Raw genomic sequence first — 11,312 nt, forward strand, 5'->3', positions numbered from 1 at the left:
AGAATGGTACTCCAAATTGATGTAATTCAAAATTTCAGACTAGATCGTGGATAGGTTAGCGTCCGTGGTTTAAACCACAAACACCTTTATCTGTTTTGTCATATAGAAGGAAGAGACATGGTAAAGATTAGTAAGTCGGAAAGAAATGTTACTTACCTCTCACCAATGCTCTTTGGCTGCTAAATATTAAATACTAAAGTCTCACAATAGATCTTTGTAATAGGATTACGTGGTGCTAGATGAGTGAAAAATGAAGTACTGTAGCCTGATTTTCTATTTGGAATACCTAGCTTCAGTATGCCTTACGTTTTCAAAAGTCTCCTTTAGTTCTTGGGGAATTTGAGGGGTTCAGATTCTTAAAACTGGGCACAAACAGCTTGGGACACACAGATTTAACATAAAAACCATACTGGCTTTTTTCCTTTTTAGTTGCTTCTTAGAATTAAATGATTTTTACCTGAACTGTTTTAAGTGTGAAGTGGGAGAGAAAAATCCTTTCATGTCCAATATCCATACCTAACCTAAAAGACCAAACTTGCAAGTAGAATTGAAGGGAATGCTTTGGGGGAGTATATTCAGTTCAAAATTTAAAGAGCAGATTTTCACTTTGTTTACAGGATTAAAATTCCGTTGTTCTCTAATGACTGAGTCTAATAGCAGTTATTGTTATTGATTCTTACTGATTGCATAGCAAGTATGTTCTAAAGATACCTTTTTTCTCACTATTGGATGCATGAATTCCCTTTGGCTGTAAAATAAATCAAGATAAGGCCCTCTGTCTCACATGCCATCACAACTGATGAGAGCTGATTGGTATGATATTATCCCTTTGATTACACCTGTGCAATCCCATTAATTGAAAAATGACATGACCCGGGGAAGCTTAATGGCTAGTAATGGTGCATAGGAAAGCTGATATACAAAGCTTGATGTACATATTAAACTGCAGTTGTATTTACAGGATGGCTGCTTGAAAAAAACACGAACAGTTTTTACCATCCCCTAGGACTTCTGTGAGATGCCATAACCACTGGACTGTTCCTCAAAGCAGAACTGATGGATAAGTATTCTGATGAGTCAAGCCAGGGAGCAAGGCATCCCCCCCACCTCTCTGATGCTCTGATTCATTTGACAAGTCAGTTTGATAGTCATGTATGTGTTCTTCATCTGGCAAATGTTTCATCCCTAGGTCTCTTTATAACAGCTGCACTAGGCGTGATGAGTCTGTCATCCCACGTAGCTTGTTAATATGTCGGTATTGTACTTCAAGGATGCTCCTAGGCTTGCCTCTGGGCCAGCTCTAGTGTCCGTGCAAACTGCAAGCACAGGATCTCACTTGCAAGGTTGTCTGCATATCTGTGCATGTCTAGTGGTTTAATACGTCGGTAGTCAGTGAGGTGCTTTAACACACTGCTCAGTACGATGGACAGGCGATGTGGGGCTGCTCATGTACATGGGAAGCAGATGGAGTGGGGAGCACAGTGAGATGCCAGCCATAACCAAGATCGTTCTCCGAAGTGCTGTCCAAAAGCAGCCTTGCGGCCACACAGGCTTTCTAGTGACGATGCACAAGCGATTGCACTTCTGTGCCAGGCTGGGCACTCTTGCCTTGTGCGTACTGGCTGCTGAGCAGGAGGGAAATGCAAGGGCTGTAAGTGTGGTGGAGGAATTAGCACTGCCGGTTTGGTTCCACCACGCGTCATTGACAGATGTCAGACCTACTGGTGATGTGCAGGACAGAACTGCTGAGGTGACATGCTGTTTACCACCCTTTACCCTCTTGTTTCTCCTGCCACCTGAACTCCCAAAGCAATTCCCTTTAAGGTGATTCACCCAGTGACTCTAAAGAGCTGATTACTCAGTGAGATGATATGGAGTGAGGTAGCCTGAGGACAGGCGTTACCAGGGGCTGGCTTTGCAGCTTCTGCCATCTCAGCTACCACTTTGTAAAGTCTGGGATCTGGACTGGGGGAAACCCAGTCAATAAGTAGCTTAAAGGAAGGGCATCATTCATGCCCTCACCACCCCTTTGCTGAAGGGTCCCAAGTAAAACCAGTTACTTCACTTAGAGCCCAGCACTTGCGTATCTCTCCACGTGCTCACTGACAGCAGTATCGTACCCAGCTGAAATGGTTGCCTCCTCTACCCTGACACCTCAAAGTGCCAGCAGAGCTCCTAGCCCTTTTCTGTGTAGCAGAGCCTTTACAGATATTTTAATCAGGTATTGGACCAGACCAACACGCGTGTCCTGGTGCAGACAGCTATTGCCCATGGTAGCAGGAGTATGTAGGTATTGCTAGTCAGGGAGCAGAGGCTATTGGGGTCTTTCCCTCATCTCAGTCCCAGGACCTGAAGAAGACTTTCTTAAAGGCACCCCATCCATCACATGTGCTGCAGCTGACACCTGAGTGTGTCAGTGTCAGCACTGGCCTTGGAGAAGCAGCCGTGTAATTTATGCTGATTTACGGGGCGGGAACAAGTACATCCCATGCTTCATGCCTGAGCCAGAATGCCTTTTGCAGAGACACTGTAGCTTGTTACGTGGAGACAACTTGGGAGAGTGGGATAAAGAAGAGAGGCTGTGCTGCTGAGAAGAAGGAACAACGAACCGCTAACTGGGTGTGAGAAGAGAGCGTAACATGCTGGTATCTTACCCTGGTCATTGGTCCTACAGGTATTGGCCAAAACTGCAAGGGATGCTCTTAAACATGGCCTGCTGTTTGACCTCTCTCACTTGCCAATGAAATGAGGTTTACCCTGTGCTGATTCAGGTTGACTTAGATTTAGATTTTTTAAACAAATCAAACAGCATATGTTACTTGTGAGTTTATGCTCAGTTTTTGTTTGGTTGGGGTTTTTTTTGCTTGTTTGTATTATTTTGTTTTCTATAATAAGAAAGAAATCGCTCAGAAGCATGACTAGACTTGCTCGCAAGTGGTTACATTTAGCTGTAATCTGCCTGCTGAGTTGTGGAAGGAAAATTGAACTAGTTTGAACTGGATTTAGTAGCAACGATATTTTAATTTGGGGCAGCAGAGAGAAAATTGTATAACACTGTTGTGCTGTCCTGAGTAGGAGAAGCAGCCAGTGAATTGCATGATTTTTCCGTCTTTGTAATCAGTTTGTTATGCAGAAAGCAATGCCGTGGGATTCAGCATTTTATCTGCTGGGTTTCCCCTGGCAGCATCTGAAGAAGTTCATTATAAGTGTTTATCACATGATCCACTTAATCAAACCACTGAAACTCGGAGAATAAGGCATTCTAACAAGACCCTTCAGAGCTGCCTTATAAGCTACTTACTGATATACTCTTCGTTGGTGAGTGTACAATGAGTTTCCTTGTATCCCGGTCTATGATACAGGAAGTTCATTATCCCCAGTCCAAATTCAGACGTAAAGAAAGGAAGCAGGGCTTACAAAGAAGCGACAGATAATTTGCAAAGGATTTTAGTTAGCCACTCAAATCCCAGATAGAGTCAGACTGTAAGCTCTTCGTAAGAACAGCCTTCTGGTTTTCAGCATTAGGCACAGAGCAGCTATCTATGTAGCTGGCTCTAATGTTGTGAAATACAGATGACATATGAGAAATTATTTGTTCCTTTGATTAGAGGTTAGCTAATGGAAGCATGTGAGAAAAAAGAGAAATCAGAATTGAAACCATGCTTTTAGCTGGGCGATAGCACATACCCTGCTTAATAGTAGCAGGGGCGATAGCACATACACTGCTTAATAGTAGCAGAGCCGATATCTGGGCTGGTGCAAAATGCCTTGAAAGCCTGCTAAATCCCAGCGTGCGCTAGGATTTGAGATACTGAGACTTGTCTGACAAGCTAGGAGCTTGCAGACATGCTGTTTGCAACCTGTGTTTGTACACTGTACATCTGGTGGGATAAAATGTGTTTCCCTGTGAGGTACCTAGGAACTGTTCTGGTGGTAGGGAGCAGGTAGGTTGGGGGCTGCTCTGCCTCCTTGAAGGCATTCATTTTACTGAGCTCTGTCACAAGCGATGTGACACCAGATTTTCTGGCACTTGCTGGATTTTCTCACTGATGCTGTTTCACAGACAGTATCTCGTAAAGGCGTGCCTTCTTGCTATCTGCTGAAGACCAGTTTGGGTACCACCACATATGTAGGCTTGGACCAACCTTTATGTAGAAATGCCCTGGATAATTTTCCCAAGCACCACCCTATCTCCATGTGATAGTGCTGCTTGGCTATACCTCTTCTTTCACCTCCCAAGTTCGTGTGAAGGCAGTACAGGGTCACACCAGACCAAATGTTGAATTTGTGTGGGGACGCACAGGCTGAGCCTGATGTGGGTCTCCAGATGAACCTTTTTTTGTACCAGAAACTGCCACTGGGACAAGGAGCATCAGGCACTTCAAGACAAGCTACTCTGTAAGACATTAAAAACAGAGAAGTGTGCAGGACTGAGAAATATGGGCAACAGAAACAAGAAAACCTCAAGCTGGCTTGATGGGGATGATGCTTTTTCCCTAGCATAGCTCCAGTGAAGCAGGTCACAAAATTCATGCCGTTGTCTGGGCATCACTTTGAGGGAATGGTGAAACCTGTCTCTCCAATGCCGAAGTCCGGCCAGCCCAAAGCTTTAAAATTCAACCTGTTAATTACTCCTGGGAGTAATTAACTCCAGCCTGGAGTGAGCAGGGAGTCTGGATGGCATCAATCAACAGATGTGAGGGTTTGAGATGTGCAGTTTTCATTCGTTGTGTTAGAGGAAACCTCTTTGTTTTCCATGTGCTTTGGACCTGGCTGTTTTGTGTTGATGCAGCCGTCGGTCTCTTGACTGCTGATATACCAATATACCAAATTGGCATCGGTATGGCTGTGTCCTCAGGAGGGACTGTGCTGCTTTAGTAGGTTGATTTGCAACCAATAAGTTAAAACAGGACACAAAAGCCTGGAGGAGAATACAATTTTGCTGTCTTTTCCCTCTTCATTTTAAAAATAGTAAATGCTAAATTATTTTACCTCTTTTAAAATAAAACATGAAGCCAAAAAAGATGAGTCTATGCTAGCTGGTTAGTTTTGCTACTTCATTCAATTTTATTACAGTATAGTTCCCTTCCTCTTTCCCACATCTTTATCGTATTCCCTGTCTGTCTTCTCAGTTTCTATTGTGCCTATTTAAAGAGCCCCCCTTCATCTCTCTTTTGGGACAGTCTTACTGCTGGCTTCCTGCTGTTTCAGCTTCTACACAGCTGGTGCTTCAAGAAAAAAGTGTCTCTCTTGTAAGGCTGGGAGGAGAATGGACCCATAAAAATAAATATTGCTTGTATGCACGTAGTACGTTAATCAGTAAGTCTCCAATAACTTTACCTAAGTGGCCAGTTTGCTATTGTCAGCTTCGTAGGTAAGGAGACTGGAGCAGAGTGAGTTGATAACTTTCTGCTGTCTGCAGCAACGCAGTAGTAAAGTGGAGAATAAAACTTCTGTTTTCCAAATGATTTTTCAGTGTCTGACGCACTGCCCTGTACATGGGGAAAGCCAGTACCGAGCATCAGGAATCACTGTTGGTAGGGATATCTTTAGTCTGCTGTAAAGAGAAATGGTCAGTTGTCCGCTGTGTGCTGTTAATTTGGCATTCAGGAATCACTAGTGCCCATATCGATGCTGATGCTGGATCTCTGTCTCTGCACGGCCTGCTTGGAGGGAAGTCTATGACGGGTGTTGTGTGCATCTGGCTGCGTGCATTCACACATGAGTGAGATGCACACAACGCCCACTGAGAATTGAAGTGATGCTACCAGATACTAACCTGACTGGGATTGGTCAGTGCCAAGCGGGGCTCAATTCTCTCTCCCAGCCTAGGGCTGAAAGACTCTTCAATGCACTCGCTGCTCCTGGGCCATTCAACTCAATCCCCAGCAGTGTTATCTGTTTAGAAGTCTTTCTCACTAAATTGCTTCCTTTGAAGACTGCAGGCTTTTTAACAGTGGACTGCAGCACCTGCTGCTTGCTGGAAATCCCGAGGCTGGCACGAGAGCATTGCAGTGCCGAACATGCCAGTCACAAAGCATCACATTTAGCAGATTTTCACTGGAGGTAGCTGATGAAAAACAGAACAGCCATGTTGTAAGGACTGTCAGCCCAAATAAAGGAAGGTAGCTTTGAAGAAAGCCTCCAAGATAGTATTTCCAGAATACACTCCTTTAGAAAAAAAGCGGAAAATCCAAAGAATGAAATTCAGGCAGAATGACCTCACTGTAGGTGCTGCTGGTCATGATTTTTTAAAATCAATTTTAATTATTAACTATTTTAATCATTGTTTTTTGTCCAGTGTCTGCCATTACAGTACCTTTTTCTGCAGCCCCAGAAAACCCACACTTTTGTGGTTCTCTGGGGCTTTCCCACAGCATTCATTCCCCCCCCCCCCACACCTCTTAGAAGACTGGTACGATACAACAGAGAGGACTTCATCGACCCAACCTGCAAACTAGGTGCTGGGAAGTCACCTACTCCCTGGCAGGATTTGGGCCACCCTTTTCCCCCTTCCACAACAGCCAATCCTGCAGGCATTTACACACACTGGGTGCATCCGTGTTTTCCCTGAGGTTCCTTGGATCCATCCATTAGCCCCATGGGCTTGGCAGCTGCAGAAGTTGCTGCAAAGCTCCCCTGACCCAAGGGTTAGGTGGGCAAGCAGGCACTTGCCGTCTCCCCCTCTGGAAACTGGAGAAGTCCCTGATACCTTTCAATGAAGAACAAATGTTTAAAACAAAACCCTGTCTTTGCTTTTGGTGGCATTTCTTCCATTTTGCATGGATCTGCACAATGGCGTGCAGTGCCCAGAGCCGCGATGGAGGATATGTATGTTAATATTTGTCTGGTCCCATCTACACCAGCAAGCCCTTGAAATGTAGCCTAGCTGGCAGATCAGGTCAGGCTGGGAAACTTAGTTTTAGATGGTTTTTTGTTTGTTTACAAGTGATCTTGGCCGCAGACAGGGACACACAGCTGGTGGTCTGTGCATGGCTCCATGATCAGGCTGAGGCAGGGCTCCGAGCCTGCGAAGGCTGGAGTGGAGCTGAGCTCTTCCAGCTTACTCCTGGCTTAATTTGGAGCCGGCATTGGAGAGGCTGCTACTGTGCTGCCTCCTTCTGCAGGCTGGCATCTTGGGGCCTGGTTTGGCTTTGCCTGTGTGGGCAGCAGCATCCAGCGCCCATCTGTGGCTGTGGCTCAGAGCAGGTGTGTGATGGACACCTGTGCTCACTCCAGACGTGCTTCTCCTGCAGACCAGAGAACACCTCTCACTGTTAGCAATAACTGTTTTAATACAAATATAGATATCGTTCTTCCTCCACTAATTATAATAGCAGTAGACAAAGTGGGAGAGGTGCGTGTCTGAAGGCCTTGCGTCTCAGAGAGGGCTTTGCAAGCGGCTTTTGTGAGATGTTCGTGTGCTGTGCATTTCGTGCTGGCTGCGGAGACCTGTGTGAGCAGCTATTGGCACAGCTCAAGCAGAAATGACAAAGTGAAGATTTCTAACAATACTGATGTGCTGTGTGCCAGCCTGGAATTCCAAAGACCCGTGTTGGCGACCAGTGGGAAGGAGTAGCGCCAGCCCATCGGTACTGCAAACCCAGTATTAAGGGAGTGCTTTCCTGCAGCAGTGTCATGATAAAGGGTGGTGAAGGGGGAGACTGCTGAAAGCCGTGACCCTCCAGGCAGGTTCTGTTTCCCAAACATGCATTAAACAGTGGCAGACTCCTGCAGGTGTGGGCATGGGGGAACCTGTTAAATTAAAGCCAAAGCGTAACAAGAGAGATGTTTGCTTTGGAAGATAACGTGCACCTGTTCTGCATGCTGAGGGTGAGGAAACTCTCCCGAGATGTGTTTTCTTTTGTTACCACGGTAGACCTTTTGCACTGTGAGGCCACGTAGCTCCACCTTCTCCCACTCCATTACCTTTTAAGACCAGGTATCTCCCTCAGCTTTACCAGTGCCTCCAATCCAACAACCCAGAAGCATGATAAATGGTGGCAATTGCTCCTTGTCCTCCATCAGTACATCTCATTGTGGAGCTCCTCCACGCTGCCAAAGTTTGCTGCCCAGACTGATGCTGTTATGAAGATGCCCGGGTCTCCAGTACCTGCAGCCCAGTCACCGTCTGGAGATGAGGGAAGGGCATGCTCCTAGGAAGGTGCCCTTCGTGGGGCTGCTCTAATGAGCCAGCTTCATTATCTGCCTTGCTGCTGGTCCCAGAGAGGCTGCAGGGACGTCTGCTGCTTTATTTTCTTAAATGGCACCAAATGATGGCAGTTAAGAGCCTACCAGGAGAAAATGAGCTCTTAGGGCAGCATTTCATGTCTTGTGTGCAAGGCTTTATTGGATTAACTTTGTACTAGAACCGCCGTACACTTCCCTCACTGGAGAGGCCGATCTAGCTTAACTGTGGGATAAAAACTTTACAACCATATTTTTGTCACACAGGTGACTTGCATAAAAAAATCTTTACATGCATTAATGTAATCTGAGCTTTGGCAAGCCCGCAAAGCAGGTTCTTTCTCAATGATCTCTCTCTCTATCTTAATACTGCCCTCATCCCAGCATTAAGTATGTAACTCTCTTGCTTTGCTTCTTATTTTCCACATTAGGGACAGTGTATTTCCTCTCCCTTGCAAATGTACAGGCGCTGTGAGAGAAACCCCTGGCGCTACTGTCGCCGTTCAAGCGATGCCTTTTGCCTCTGTGGGTACCTGCCAGCCTGCGGGAGGGAGACTTGCATACTTTCAGCTACTTCCCCATTATTTACACATAAAGTTAATAACTGACTCAAGAGTTCATCTACAAATATATTTTTAGGGCTGCTCTTGGTAAATTTTTCCCCTCTCGGCCACAAAGCTCTTGTTTTCTGTAATTTCCTTCCTATATTTTCCCTTAACCCTAATCCATTTTAACATTAACGTGTTAGTTTTGAAACAGCCGGTGTATTCTCAGCCTCTTCTTCTCCCTTACCTGCTGATTATTTCTTTTTTTTCACTGTCCTCTATCCCTACTTTTGTTGTTTGCAAAAAACGGCTTTTCTCCTCCCTCTCCCTCTTCACAGCTCCCACCATCTGTCTCTCTACAAATGCAAAGCTTTAGGGGAAATGATTCACTAGGCTGCTAGCTCATTACTCAGACTCTCCCCATCATGGTTTCTGTCCTTGTAGGATGCTCTAACTAATGTAAAGATCAATGAATCCTGGGAATTGTTATTCAATTAAAAAAAAATAATGCCCCAGCAGTTAAATAGATTGGGCTCTTTGTACTTCCTAAACACCAATGCTTAGTTTTTCTTACTCACTCTGCTAGCATTGTTTTTCAGAAAAGGATCATTGAAACAGAAGAATAGAAATGATCACTGGACCATTTAATGCAACCTTGTGTATCACACGATGCAGGAGTTACTTAATGAAATTCCCTGGCCCAAACCAAGCAAATCTGTGCTAAATCTAGAGCACATATTTTAGGATGACAGCCAAAATGATGAAAGGAATTTACTACCCAGCCTCGCTAATCATTTTGAATGCTTAACTGTGCTCCCTAATATGCTGCTTTGCAAGCAGCAAAACTGACACAGCCTCGTTCCCTATAGATTTCTCTCCTCCAGCCTTACCCAGGCTGCGCACCCCGAAAGCCCTCCCAGCCCCCTGCCAGCCCTGTCCAGGAGCAGGGTGGCCAGCTGTGACTCCTGTGAGCGCTGCCTGGCCAGCTGCCCACCTCTGGGAAGAGGTGTCCGCAGGCCTGAACCCCGCTGCCTCTCCCTCCACAGCATGTAGGTTTGGGGCTAGCTCTTTGCTCAGGTAATTATTTCCATGAAACTCGTAGGCACTTAATATCTTTGAGCTTCTCCCTATTAAATGTGGTAGGAGTTGGCTAAGGGGCTCAGAAGCCATTTGAGACAGACTAGTTCATGGTGTTAAAACACTTCAGACCTTAAAATACCAGAGACAGCCATATTGTGTTGGCGGATATGCCATAGCATTTCAGGAGACTTGCTCAACCTGGAGGCTGAGCTCAATGCCGTAGGGCACTCCACGTGACCCTAAATGTCGGTGTTTAGGGTCATCCCACATCCCACATCCCACTCCTTTTGTCTTCACTTTGTTGACCTTTTAAGAAGGATTTCTGTCATGATTTTTGGCTTGTCACTGTATACTAGAAAGTTATTTTCTTAATTGGAAGCTTAGTTTTTCATTTTATCATGTGGAGAATGGACCTCCCCTCCCCACATGCAAGAAGGTAACAAGAAGTACCACCACCTAACAGAATTTTATTGTGCCTTGTCAGGAAGCTGCCGGCATGGCAGGTATTAGCCTATTTCAATTGTTGAGCTTCCCTTTCGAAATCGGAGTTGTAAGAAGCACAGCAAATACCACCATCAAAATTCTAAGAGTTGACAACACTGGATGCACCCTTCTCCCAGTTCTCTTAAATGGCTGCAACTCTTTATGCAAAAGCCTGCTAAAGGAAAATCTGAGTATATCTGCAATGTGGTTCTTCAATTGTGTCTCAGGAGCACCACAAAACACGTCCTGTATCAACACACCACACTGGCACCACCTTTGTGGAAACCTAATTAAATAATTCGGGTAATGTAACAGGAGTATCAACCTATGGGCTAATTTACTTTTTGGACTACCAAACACATGACTTTTTTATAAAGCTGTGTTTGGGTCATTCTGTAACAAATAATAAAGCTGAGGAGGATCTTGGAAAGAGCCTGCATTGAGCAGGCATGAAGTGCTCTGTGTCAGAGCAGGACATTCTTGTACAACTATTCTAAAGAATAAGGGCTGCAGAATTTTAAGCCAACAGGGTCCACTGCTACCTCAGTAAGGTTAAGGCAGTTTTAAAAAAAGAACCCTCACCAAAGTCATACTTATGTGCTCTGTAAAAAAAAAAGTTCAAATTTTAGCAGATGTGATGTTGTTGAGCCTTCCTGGTTGCCAACACCTCGTGGCTCTCCAACATCTTTGATTCTTTTATTGTTCCATACTGCATACAAGTTGTAGGAGTCAATGTTATTTCTCGTAACAATCGCTGGCTTTCCAAATGCCAATTGTCCTTTGACATGCTCTGTTTTAAATAAGGGCTGAAGAGCAGTAATGAAGCTAAAGGCCTGCTATAAAAAATACTGTAGCGTTCCATGGTACTGACAGCACACACGTAGTCATGCGTTTAGCTCTCCTTTTGTGGACTATTGCTGCAACACGCTGAAGGTGTTAGGGGCCGAGCTGTAAGGAAATGGAACTCCAGAGATTTCAGATCTGAGAGTCCTCTAATTGAAGACAGTGTCTTTATGC

The sequence above is a fragment of the Aptenodytes patagonicus genome, chromosome 3 (genome assembly GCF_965638725.1).
Source record: "Aptenodytes patagonicus chromosome 3, bAptPat1.pri.cur, whole genome shotgun sequence".
Lineage (NCBI taxonomy): Eukaryota > Metazoa > Chordata > Aves > Sphenisciformes > Spheniscidae > Aptenodytes > Aptenodytes patagonicus.